We start from the raw sequence: 14,096 nt of genomic DNA, 5'->3' as shown, positions 1-14,096 counted from the left end.
TTTTCTTTCCTTTTTTAAAATTACCTTTATCAGGGCCTCCCTGGTGGCACAAGGGGTTAAGCACAGCACTATGAGGCAATCCGCAGCCTCTGCAACATGAATTCAATCCCTGGCTGGCCAGGGAGCAACCCACATGGTGCAGCAGACTTCCCCTCTCTTGCCTGCTGCTCCCCTCAGCAGTATATTTCAGTCAATCTGCCTGTTCTGTTCCCCATTCTGTCTCTGGTGGATCCTCTCACCCACCTACCCCCTCATCTCTGGCCTGTACCCCAGCTCTTGTATGCATAGGTGGATAAATCTTTAAAAAAATAAAAATTAAAAATTACCTTTATCAAGGTAGCATTAATTTGCAATGCTATATGTTTTAGGCATACAGGTTCACACTTCTACAAATACATGTTACTGCAACACAACACACCAAACCACAAAAGCACCAATAACCCTCCACCATAGTTCATTGGATTGGCTCCCATCATTGCTGTCAAACTCCCCACACCTTCCATCTCTGGTAGCCGCAGTTCGGTGGTCAGCTCACTCACGTTTGTTTTGCTTCATTTTGGTTTTGTCTGTTCTTTTGCTTTATTTGTTATATTTTCTATATGAGTGAAGTCAAGCAGTATTTATCTGTCTCCTTATGACTTATGTTATTTAGCATAATGTTCTCCAGTTCCATCCATGTAGTCACAAAAAACATGGGTTCACCTTTTTTATAGCTGAGTAATATTCCACTGTGTGTATAGACCACCAGCTTCTTTATCTATTCATCTGTTGTTGGACACTTAGATTTGTTTCAATAAATTGGCTATTGTGAATAGTGCTGCAATAGACATAAGAGTGCATATTTCCCTTAAACTTAGAGTTATTGCCTTCTTTGAGCTAGGAGTGGAATTACTGGATCATATGGTACATCGATGTTTAATATTTTTGAGAAGCCTCCATAGTGCTTCCCATAGGGACTAGACCAGTATACATACCCACCAACAATGTGCTAGGGTTCTTTTTTCTCCACACCCTTTCCAGTACTTGCTTTTTCTCACAGGTATGAGGTGGTATTTCATTATGGTTTCAATCTTCATTTCCCTGATAGTAAGTGATAACAAGAATTTTTCATGTGACTGTTGTCCATCTGCATATCTTCTTTGGAGAAGTATTTATTTAGCTCTTCTGCCCATTTTTTAATTGGGTCATATGTTTTCTTTTCGTTGAGTTGTATGAGGACTTTGTAAATTTTGGATATTTGCCCCCTCTCATATATATGATATACAAATATTTTCTCCCATTCAGTAAGGTGTCTTATGTTTTAATGTAGCCTTAGTTGTGCAGAAGCTTTTTGATTTCATGTCATCCCATTTGCTTATTTTTGCTTCTGTTTCCCTTGTCATTGTAGTTGAGTCCCCAAACACATCACTAAAGCCACTAAAGTCATTTAGTGTTTTGCCTTTGTTTTTTTTTTCCTATGTATTTTTATGATTTCAGGCCTTGCATCCAAGTATTTAATCCATTTTGAGGTAAATTTTGTGTATGGTGTACATGTCAATGATCTAGTTTCATTCTTTTCCAAGTGGCTGTCCATTTTGTCAACAAATTTTTTTTTTACTTTCCTTTCTCTAGTGTATGTTCTTGACTCTTGTCATAAATTAATTGCCAATATAAATATGGGTTTATACCTGGGCTTTCAGTTCTATTCCACTGGTCTGTGTGTATATTTTTATTCCAGTGCCACACTGCTTTGATTGCTATTGCTTTGTAGTATATGTTGAAGTCTAGTCGCTTAATAGTACCATTCTTGTTTTCTCAGTTCTGACAATTTGAGGTCATTGTGGTTACATACAAATTTCTCTATTTCCTTGAAAAAAACTATTGGAATTTTTATAGGGATTGAATTAAATCTGTGTATTGCTTTGGGCCATTTTAACAATGTTAATTCTTCCAATCCATGAGCATGGGCTGTCTTTCCATCTCCTTGTGACTTCTTTAATCTCTTTTAACAATGTCTTATAGTTTTCATTGTATAGCTCCTTCACCTGCTTCATTAAGTTTATTCCTAGGTACATGGTGTAAATACATGGGGTGCTTTCTTGATTTCTTTCTCTTCTGATTTGCTGTTTGAATATAGGTATGCAGCAAACTTTTGCATATTGATTTTGTAGCCTGCTACTTAAGTGTGCTGATTTATTGTTTCTAATAATTTTTAGTTTCTTTTTTGTTGTTGCATTTAAGACTTCTTTGTAAAAAGAAAGTTCTTGCAATTATTGAATGGATCATGCCTTTGATGTTGTAAGGAGAGATTTTATTTGTTTGTTTGTTTCTATTCTTCATTTTCTTATTCTTTACCCAGTTTTATTGGGATATAATTGACATATAACACTATACAATTTTAACATACATGTTGATTTGATATATTTATATATTGAAACCTGATTACTACCAAAGCTAGCTGACACTTCTAACATGTCACATAGTTACCATTTCTTTTATGTGTGTTGAAAATATTTAAGATACATTCTCTGTGCAACTTTCAAGTATACAATACAGTATTATTTGCTATAATCAGCATGCCATACATAAGACATCTAGAAATCATTCATTTCCAACTGAATGTACATTTTGACCAACATCTTCCCAATTATCCTGCCCAAGGATGTTTTTCAGAGTCAGCATTTTAATATTCCATATATAAGTGATATTATACAGTATTTACTTTTCCCTGTCTGACTATTTAACTTAGCATAATGCCCTCAGGACTCATTTATGTTGTCCTACATGACAGGATTTCCTGCTTTCTCATGACTGAATAATATTCCTAGATACCTTCTTTATTCATTCATCCACTGATGGAAACTTAGTTTGTTTCCCTAGCTTAGCTATTGTAAATAATGCTGCAGTGAACATGGGGTGCAGATACATCTTCAAGATCTAGTTTTCATTTCATCTGGATATATAACTAAGAGTGATATTGCTGGATCATATGGTAGTTCTATTTTTAATTTTTTGAGCTTTTGAAAAGGGAGTTTTTAAAAATGCCAAATGCCCAGTCCCCCCCCCACTAAAAACTGCTTTAATTGGCCTAAATGAGGCCTGGGCAGCAGTATTTTTAAAGCTCTTTAGTAAGTTTTAGAACTGAAAAGCAGAAACTGAGTGCCAAAGTGCCTTTTCTTTCATCTTAGGCAACAGATTTCTATGATTAAAAAGCAAAAACATAACTTTTCTTTTTTGGTGGCAACTTTTTTTTTTTTTTTTTTTTTTTTGGTGACAAGGCACTCCTCTGGTTTTCTCCTGCCTCTCTGACCACTTCTTTTCGATCTCACTCCGGGGCTCATCTTACTCCCTCAACCTTAGCTACAGTCTCGCTCTTGGTGATCTCAATCAGTTACCAAACTTTAAATACCTTTCATAGTTTGACAACCCCCAAGTGTATAACTCCAGCTTTGAAATTGCCCCTGAAATCCAGACTTTCCTATCACAACTATTTCTCTGCTTTTCAACTTGTATGTCTTAAAAGAGTGTCAAATTGAGCTTGTTCCAAATGGAATTTAATGATTCTAGCCCAATCTCTTATGAAACCTGTTTCCCTCAGTCCACCATGGTGCAGAAATCATTATGGATTTTTATTTTTGTCACCTCTCACATCTAACTTGGAAAAAAAATCTTATATCTTTTTATCCTCAAAATGTATCCAAAGTCTGTTCACCTCACCCCACCTGCTCTACTCACCTTAGTGCAAGCCACTACTTTCTCTTACCTGGAAGAGTACAGTGACCTCTCTCCTTCTACTCTTTGTCCATTCACATCTCCTCATCAGTCTGTGATCCATCTCTACATATGATGCAGAGTGAGCTTCTAAAAATTGGAATAATTGCTTTGAATTCACCACTGATTTCATCTAATTGTGAACAAAACTGTATATTTGTTTCCTAGGGCTGCCGTATCAAAGTACCAAAAATTAGTGGTTTAAAACAACAGAAATTTCTCATCTTACATTTCTGGAGCTGGAAATATGAAATCAAGGTGTCAACTGGGCTGTTTTCTCAGATGGCTTTAGGAAAAAATTCTTCCTTGTGTCTTCTAGCTTCTGCTTGCGGTCAGTAATCCTTGACATTCCTTGGCATATGGATGCATCATTCCAGTCACAGGTCTTCTTCTTCCTGTGCATCTTCACATTATCATCCTTCTGTGCCATGTCTGTCTCTCTGTCTAAAATTCGCCTTTTTATAGGAATACCAGCTATATGGGATGAAAGCCCATCCTAATGATCTCATTTTAATTTGGTTATCTCTGTGAAGCCTCCATTTCCAAATAAGGTTGTATTCTGAGTTACTGGAGGTTAGGATTTTAGCATATCTTTTAGCACAATTCAACCAGTAACAAAACCCCAAACTCCCTACACTGTCCAATAAAACTTATGTGCTTTTATCTCTGACCAACATCTCCTACCGCTCTTCCCATTCGCTCTGTTCCAGTCCCCTTGGCATTTCTACTACCAAGTTAGTTCTTAACATTTAAATCAAAGGTTACTTCCACAGAGACCAACTCTGGTCATCTTATTAACTCACTCTTCTTCCTAAATTACCTCAGTTATTCTCTATCTCATTATTATTTCATTTTCCTCAGAGCATTTCTCATACACTGAGGTCACCTAATATTTATATATATAGTCTCTCTCCCTGTGGAAGATATTACTGGTTTTCTACCCAACTACTATTCATCCTTTTTCATTACTAAAGTCTATGTCCAGTTTGCCATGGACCCAGGCCCAGGGCATGAATCATGACCACTCCAAGCCAGGCATGGCTATTGTTTTTCCCTTGCAGAGATCACTGTTGGGCTAGAAATGTGGCTAGGTTGTGGTCAATGGAATATAAGGGGAAGCCTGGGGGCTTCTGGAAAGATTTTCCTCCTGATTACAAACGAAACAAACAAAGAGAAAGCTCTTTCTTCCCTCCATCTGGACTCCTGAATTTAGATATGATTTCTGGAATTCTAGTAGCCATTTGTGTCCATGACCTGCTAGAGAAGAACAGAAGCAAACAATGTTGAGCATGATGAAAATGAAAAGGTCTTGAGTTTTTCATGGTACTATAGTTACTATACCAACTCTACCACATTCTGCTTCATGACTGAGCACCATATTTTTTCCTGAAATTTTATGAATTTTCCGATCGCTTACATAGCTAAATAACTTTGGGAGTACAACTGCATACCTCAATATGTGCACATGCTTCATTCACCCTTCACCAAAGCTCCAGTGCCAGTGCCCAATCTCTTTCCCCCCATTCCCTGAGCTAAGCAGTGTATTTTTCACAGAGTCTAAGAATTAATTTTGTTGTGTTTTGCCAGTTTGTTTCCTTCAGTAAATAACTGCAAATCAGGGAAACTATCCAGTAACTGTCCTTCAGTAGACTGAGCACATAGATGCCCTTATGTTTTAAGTCATTCACACGCAAACATTTTGTTATTTGTCTTGAAAGTGTTCTTATTGACATACTCTTCCACCATTACCACAGAAACTTTGTCTGTCTCATTCAATGCTGGAGCCTCCAGAATGAGAACAACATCTGACAGGTAGGAGGCATTCAAAGAATATTTGTTGAATGAGTGTACGGATGAATGAAAGTCCGGTATGCATGTCTGCTTTGCAATTTTTTTAGGTTCTTTTGCCTCAGTCTTCTATTTAACATAAGTTCTTTTGTCTCAGATGCATTTCCACTCCATTCTTTTTTATAACTTCACCTACCCCCACTTCCTAGTCTGCTCTTCCTCTACTCTCCACATCCTTCTGGCTCACCATAGTGTAGGCTCAGACTCAGCAAAACACCTGACTGTGTGTCATTCCACAAACTCCATTTTGTCCTCTGGTTTGCACTCTGTACCTTCGAAGCCCACATCCAATGGCATTTTCCTGGACGAACCAACTCTGATCTTACTATAACTCTTGCTTTTCTCGTGGCCTTGGTCACATTCTCCCTTGCATTTTTTTCATAAGCCAACTTTTGTCTCTTTCCTGCAGTATTATAAACACATTAAGAACTGGATCCAGGTCCTTCTTTTATTAATGCCCCTGCAAAGTATCAGATCATTACTATAAAAGCACAGCTAAGTGAATTTCTGGTGAATGGGTAGTGACTAAGCCATGGCCTTTTGGAAACAGACAAACCAGAGCACATGTCTGCCAGTTGCTTTCTGTATTTACCGCAGGGAAGTCGCCTAACTTCTCAAGGCCTTAACTTCTCTATTTACAAAATAAAGAATAATAGTATTTACCTTATCAGATTGTTGAGTATCAGAAAGAAATATATGCTTGTAGAATATTTGACACAGAGCCCAGCAGAGAGTAAATACTCATTTAATAGTTGCTATTATTATTACTAGGTACTTTTAAATGAATGTTTATATTCATGAGGACAGTCAAGATTAGTATTCTCACAGGTAATTAGAAACCATGTCTAACAGACTATGCTGGCATGTTAGGATTTTACACACAACATACACCACACACACACACTTCTATCTGGATCCATACAGCTATGATGTCAAGAGTTATTGCTTTCAGTGGGTGTAAGGTACTTGCATATATGAGCTATGGATCTTGTTATATACATACATAGGAATTTTCTACTTTCAAAATGTTATAGCAGGGACTCTAGCAGACTGATAATAACCCTGAAGCCAGTTGTTTGTTTGGAAAAGTAGCTAAGAGGAAGTAGAGTCCACATTTCCACTTGTATATTAATGATGTTAGCGTGCCTAAATTTGGAAAATGTAATGTTCAGGTCAGGACTCCTGGTCACTAACCTCAAAAATGGTCTCTAGTTAATTAAAGCAGACAGGAATGTATTGGCAGGATACTGGTGGGTGTGGTGAGGGGGGTGGGACAGCTCACGGAATCATCAGGAAAGTTGGGGATCCAGACTCAAAATGGTGGTAAAGATGGGTTCAGTCAACAAGACCAGACTGCTAAGGATTCCATTATGGAAGGCCCCTGTGCCCCTAGAACAACCACCATCGTGTGGCTGGACACTGCTGTCCCCATACTGGTGGCTGTGACCTCCAGACTCCCCAGTGCCACCAGGGGGACTGATCCCTGAGTGTCTGTGGGCCTTGGCCTCTCTCCTGTATGGACATATGCTGAGCCAGGCCTCATCACAACTGTCTCTCCAGCTTCCCTGAGTAGGGGAGAGGAAGCACCTGGTCCCTTCAGGGCCTACAGTGAGGAGGCAGGTCCTGTCTCCCACCTGCCTTGGGATTACCCATCCCTCTAAGGATGTTTGGATGCTGGAAAAGTTCTATAAATACCCACTAGAGCTACCAAGAAAGAGAGAATGTGAAAATGGGACTAGAAATAAAGGGCTCAGGGATGGTCCTTTGAAAGATTTCCCACACAGCTGACAGACACCTTCTTTTCCAAACTCTTCCCACCCTGAGTGCACATAAAATACCAGCAGGGATATTTTCATCTCTTTCTGTCTAGATAGGGATTTAAAGGAGCCCCTTTTTTTTTCTCAGCAGCTTAATGATGGCCAGTAAAGTCACCACATGTGGCACAGTGACCTTCTAAAGAGCCGGGTGATGTGATGAAAAGAGTCGTTGTTGCCAGATACCTATTGGGAGGCTCAGGAATGGTCTCTCTGGAGCCCAATGGGCGGAGGCAAAGCCTTCTTCTTGAAAGGGGCAGCAGATGGTATTCTTCGCTACCCCTGACAGAATAACGGCTGGAGGAAGCAGTGGGGCTCCATCTGGGAGACAGCCTATCTTCTGTGGCCAAGCAGTCAATGTGTTTGCAATCTTTACACTTTTCTGTGGTGCTCTTTCAGAAGGGCAGATTGTAGAAGGCTGGAAAATTCCGTCCAGGAAGCACCGCACCTTTTCGTGTTACTTCAGAGCCGATAGAGTGACGATGAGAACCCGAAGGCAAAAGATAGCAGGGTGGAGTGGTGAGCATATGTGGGGAAAGCCACACGTCATTGATTGGGAGAAATGAAAAGGTGGATGGACACCAAGTTCTGCTATTTGAAATGTTGGTGGCCAAAGCGTTTATCCTCCCTCCTCCTGATCTGGCCCACAAAACTGAGCCAGAAAATGTGTTCATGACTATTTCCATAGCCCTTACTCAGCTACAAGTCATTTCCCCTCTCAGATTATTTCCATTTTAAGACTGAATTTCTATTTGATCTTCTGCTTTTAAGATATTTAGCCAATATCTTCATCGACCAAGTGCCAGATTCTCTTTCAAGGCTTTTGAACTTGTCATTTATGCTTTATCCTTGTAGGTGAATTCTGTTTGCAACTGCTGGTTCCAGATAGACAGGGTTTTCCTGAGAGAGAAGAGAAAAAGAACTTCCTAGTAAAGGTGGAGGTTAAACTGCACATTTTAAGACAGCCTCTTGTAAACATCTGTGACTGGAGTAACGATTCTGTGGAAAAGTTGTAATGTGATTATCAATATCATTTAATAAATGATGTGATACAGCTGAACATGACTGTCTCAGCATCACAAATTATGTGGAGCGCCCACGAAAACTTTCTTCTAAGCTTTAAGATGAATTTACTCTTCTGTGAAATACCATTTTTTTTTAATGTTCTCAGTTTATTCTTTATCGATGTTGATAAAAAATTATTCTGGGCGTGGATTTAGCTGACATAAAAAAGTCTAAATGGCTCAATGGTTCCTGGTATATTCTAGAAAATGTGCTGATGCTTTTCTACCTTAATTTAAAAATTTTTAAGGACAAGGATTAAGAAATACTTCCCTTTGTAGTGCCACAGTATTATCCAACTAGCAAGCACTGAGCCCACACACAAAGCTACATTTACCATTTTTTTTTACTAACTGTAAAGTGGTAGGTTGGCCTTACCTGTTAGTCTCCCTCTCCCATATCTCCAGGAGTCAAGGACTACACATTTTTGTTTCTAAATCCGATCTAAAGTTTTCTTCTAAATGATGCAGATGAAAGCACTTATTAAAGTGCCATTGTGGAGTTAATCATGTATATGCTGCTAAAAATCATTTAATGGATGAACAACTCAGAAAAGAAGAATTCTCACCACCCACACGCATCGTGATAAAATAGGGCAGCATTTTGCACTTGCTTTAACAGCACTGCCTGAGAAGTAATTCTGATTCCCATCTTTCTCCTCTCTCTTACTTAGAATTTCAACTTCATCCCAGTCAGCTGCCAAATCGTGAAACAGAATGCCACTCTGTCTTTGTATTTCCAAAACTGTGTCATTATTGCGGACCACATCTTTGTGGCAGCCACATGCTTTGCAAAAGAATTAAATCCAGAGTATTCACTTAGCCCCTTATTATTTCCATAATACGAAAGGAAAAAAAAAAAACCCTCCTTGTCCTTGTGCTGCTGTGTTTTCCCATCGTTAAGATGCTCCGTGGAAGGGAGCCGAGCGGTGGGCAGCGGCTGAGTCCCTGATAAGAAGCGCCTCACATTTCCGTGGCATTCCCATTTGCTGGTGCGCTGCTGCGGCCGCACGCCTGATTGATATATGACTGCAATGGCACTTTTCCATTTGACATTCTCTCTCTCTCTTCCTCTCTCCCTGCCTCTCTCTCTCTCTCTCTCCCTGTGTCGCTTAAACAACAGTCCTAACTTTTGTGTGTTGCAAATATAAAAGGCAAGCCATGTGACAGAGGGACAGAAGAACAAAAGCATTTGGAAGTAACAGGACCTCTTTCTAGCTCTCAGAAAAGTCTGAGAAGAAAGGAGCCTTGCGTTTCCCCCAAGGTAAGCAGGAAAACAAGCGCTGACGACTTGCCTAGGAAATTGCTTCTTTCCAAACCTAGCATTTCCTCCTCCTCTCAGACAAAGAGACAACCTTTAAATACCACTTAAATTTGCATTCATTTAATTTGCATTAATCTGTAGCATGCTAGCATTGTGTGTTTTAAATGAACGGGTCTTTGAAGTCGCTGACAGAGCAGGGGAGCCTCACACAGAGAGGTTGGAAAAATCTCTTTGGGTTTGACTTAAGAGATTTTATTTTCACTCTGCGTAGTTAGATGTAACTTTGTAATGGTTCTTATATTTGACCCTGTGGAAGGAGATTGAGAAGCAGCAACCCCCTTCGCGGACATGGATCCCTGGAGCCCCAGTATCTTCCCCACAGCCCTCATCCCACTTACAATGGGGGCACTATTAACGTGGGCAAGCCTGCGAGTTTAAAAGCGCACTGTTTACTTTTATGACTACTTATGTATGCTGCTGGTCTCCTGCCAGGGCTCTGCCGGAGTGCTGAGAATGACTTCAAACAATAGGCAACATTTATTTCTAGCTTTCTGTGTCACGCTTTGCAGAAATCCTGTTCCCCTGCACTCCTTTCCCAGCGAGCAAGGGCTTTGCTTCCATAGATGCGTCAGGAGCACTGCAGAGAGAGGATGGGTTTACTATATGATTTTGATTGGGCGAAAAGTTCAAGGAAATGCATGCCTTTTGCCTTGGCCTTATTGCAAAGAGTTATTTTTAGTAGTCTGCTTGTCTCTGCAGCACCACTGATGCTACAATATCCAAGCGGAGACTGGGAAAGGATGCTCCCACCAGCTCAGGGACCAGGACCTGTAGGAATGACTCTTAGAAACACCTGAGGAACATTCCAAGGGTTCTTTCAGTGCTCTTGCATATTGTTCTCCCTTGGATGAACAATTGGGCTGTCAGAGGCCTGGGTATAACTCCCGAGGGACGGGAAGTTTGTGCATGAAATGTTAATGACTCGAAACACCCTGTCACTGAGGTTCCTTGTCATTGAAGCACCCAGGTAAACCTGCATGAAAGAGGTAGACTCCTTTCTCTGCTGAGATTAGGCACAGGGATCTGGTAAAATGTATGTCCCATTGTCCCATTCTTTGCAACTGGCCTTGATAGCAGATAGGGACGCTGTGAAACATGTTTCTTTTCATTTCTAATATCAGAGCATTTGCATGACAAGGAGCTGGCATTGGCAAATTGTTCCAACACATAACATTGAATACCAGGTGCATTTGAAAATAGAGAGACGCCTAAGATGCAGTGATAGTTGTGGGTGTCAACCAAATACAGCGGGGACTGCAGAATGCTTCTCAATTGTGCGTTTATTCCAAATGCAAATCTTTGCCGATTTTCTTCTCATCGGTTCTTCTGAAAAGTAAACTTTAGGGGTCCTATTGACCAGTTTTCACTGTGGAACTAGGAGGCAGTTTGTGCAGAGGGCTTTGCTGATTTTCTCTAATAACTGTAACTAGCTTAACATGCATGTTGAATGAAAATCTGGCTTTTGAATGAGTATTTACAACTTTGGGATAGTCACTGGTCAAGAAAAACTGGACCAATACTGTGGATTCTATTGCTATACAATTTTACAGGATTTTAAAAAAACTATCACTGTAAACAATTTAACTGAATCAAAACCATTTTCTGAAAGTATTATTCAGATTGTCATATGAGAGCATCTGAACACAAAATGCAATGCTTGGCAACATTTACTTTAAAATACATTTGGTTCAGGTAAAGGGAGAATAGGCTGAGGCCTTCATGATGACTGTGTCCCAAGCAGCTGACACCCACAGATGGAAACCTGCTTGTGGAGATTTCAATCTTAATTCCAGTGCCAATGACACCGTCAAGGGGAAAATAAATCGTTTTTCAATCCATTCAACAACTTCCAACTCATTTCTTTTCCTGGGCCCTTGCAAAATGTGGCGAGTTTCTTGGGAGTATAGCCACAGTGGTGGCCGGCATTTTTTTCTATACTTTAAGAACTCACAATTCAATCTGTTATTCTTACTGGTTAATTATTCATTCCATTATTCTTTCAATACACTGTGCTAGTTCTGATGGATGCAAAGGTGAATGAAACATTGTCTCATGTCTTCATTCTCAGTCAGTGTGCTATCTTCAGTTAGATTTTGGAACTGAAATGAACTTTGCCAAAGGGTAAACTGGTCAATGACTTCTTTGTTATAAAAAGCCATCTAAAATATTTGCTGATATCCTGATTTACTTGAAAGGATTGTCACTTATCATGGGTTTTATTTCCATTTATGATGAAGGGCTTCCTCTTAGACCTTTGTCACTGAATCCTGGGTCCATGTCACTCACAGCTAATGTGGTCCAGATCTTTTCTGCCTGGGTAGGAGAAGCCTAGCAAAAGGGCAGTTTGTCCTTTCTCCCTTGAGCACCCTTTGGAAAGGATCATGTGCTGTCTCTATTGGGGATGGCTCTGAGTCACCTACTCAGCAGCTGACATCAGGGACAATCGATGAATCATCGAGTTGGAGACCAGCACGGAGGAAGATGTAGTCACCATCTCCCATCATTCACTTGTCTCATCACCAGAATCGACACTCGTGACCTCTGGGTCTGGCCTAAGTTTGAGGCCCCTAGAAAGAAGTTGCCATAAGTCGTTCCCCAAACTCAGGTGCACATGTGTCAGCCACACAGAGCAGGTACGGTTTCAGATCATCCAGTTTCATGACTTTTCATGCTGGCCAGTTACTGGGGAAAACCCTTAGGAGAGCATCACCCGGGTCCTTGACTCATTCCTGATCAGCAGAAAATCCCTGTGGTTGGATTAAAATGCCTCTGACACCCTGAGGTGGCTAACTCACCCTAAACGGCACTCCTGCTTCTTGGCCAGTGACCTTTGAGCCCACTCTCACCTCTTCCTATACTAGTCAGTTACTGCTGCTTTGTCCAGGCCCTCGGCTGAGCCAGTGAGTGCAGAAGGGATGTGGAGGCAGGTGGAAGGACTGAGAAGCACTAAAGCAAAGGGGGAAGCAGAGCCACGTGAGGTTGGTGAGTTCCAGGGTGCAGACTGCCGTGGCCTGCCCTAGCTGTGATCAGCTGTCATTTCCTCTTCGTGTATGACACTGTGGAACATATTAAAATTTCTCTGGGATGGTATGTTTGGAATTCCTCTGATGCCCCACCTCACCAACTTACCCAGACAATAAAAGCAAGGTTGTAAGCCTTTGAACAGCTGGCAGGCTATATATTTCCCCTCTTTCTTTCGCATAATCTAATTCCATAAAGAATCCAGCTAGACTGGCAGTGCCATGTCTGGGTACTAGTTTCCTGCAAGTCCTTTCTCCACTGCCTCCTCCGCCCTCTCTGGAGTCTTCCTGGGTGGCATGTGGCTTTTCTTTTCTTTTGCTCTCCATCATTCCCACCCCGCCCCTTTTCCCCTGCCTGAGCTCCTTCCATTGTGAGCTTGCTCTGTGCTCTGCCTGTTTTCCAGACAGCCTGATTCCTGTTCCATCCTGGGACAACCGCCTCTGAGGTCTCCCCATCTCCATAGTATTCCCAGGATGTCATTGTTGGCAGCAGCTCCTCGGATCCGATAGGATTGGGGGGCTTTTTGGAGCCCCGAGTCTGAACCCACTCGCAGGGAACAGCAGCCACATGGTTCAGCTGCCCTTTAGGCTGCCCAGAGCCGGGCTGCCGCGACCCGGATTGGCAGGCAGCAGCATACCATCACAGTGACCCGCGCATCTCCGGCGGCGGGCTGGGGGCGGGAGCGCTGTGGGAACGCCTGGGTGCACTTCGACCTACATTAAGAGAAACGCGGCTATTCTCTGTTTGGGGGAGAGACCAGCGACTTGAAACAAAGCTCCCTGGATCTTTGGGCCCTGTCCCGCCCCCTCTCTCCATTCTTCCCACAGTCTGCCCTTCCCGAGGAGAGAGACGGGAAGACAGTACTTTTACTTTGGCCGGCACGGGACTGGATGTCTGCAGGAAACCCCCGTGCTAAACGGAAGAGGGGAGACGTGGACCTTGGGTTGAGCTGAACTCAAAATGCACATGACTGGGAAAATGGGGGAGACTTTCCCCTTCCTTCCATCCTTCCTTCCTTCCCTCCTTCCCTCCTTTCTTCAGCTTCCTCCCTGCCTCCCTCGCTCCCTCCCTTCCTTTTTCCCTTTTTCCTTCCTCCCTTTCTTCCTGCTTAACAGAACACCAGATTGTTCTATGAATTTCAAGTGCAAGGAACGGGACTTCTCCTCTAGACATTTCCATTTAAGAGCCTCGCATAACCCCCTCTGTGCAGCATCCTTAAACGATGCTGCTAATGTCCTTGGAACCAAAAGGCATTAAAGAGCAACCTCCAATGCCGCG

The sequence above is a fragment of the Talpa europaea genome (genome assembly GCF_964194135.1).
Source record: "Talpa europaea genome assembly, chromosome: X".
In the NCBI taxonomy this organism is placed as follows: domain Eukaryota; kingdom Metazoa; phylum Chordata; class Mammalia; order Eulipotyphla; family Talpidae; genus Talpa; species Talpa europaea.
Note: the sequence above shows the minus strand (reverse complement) of the source record.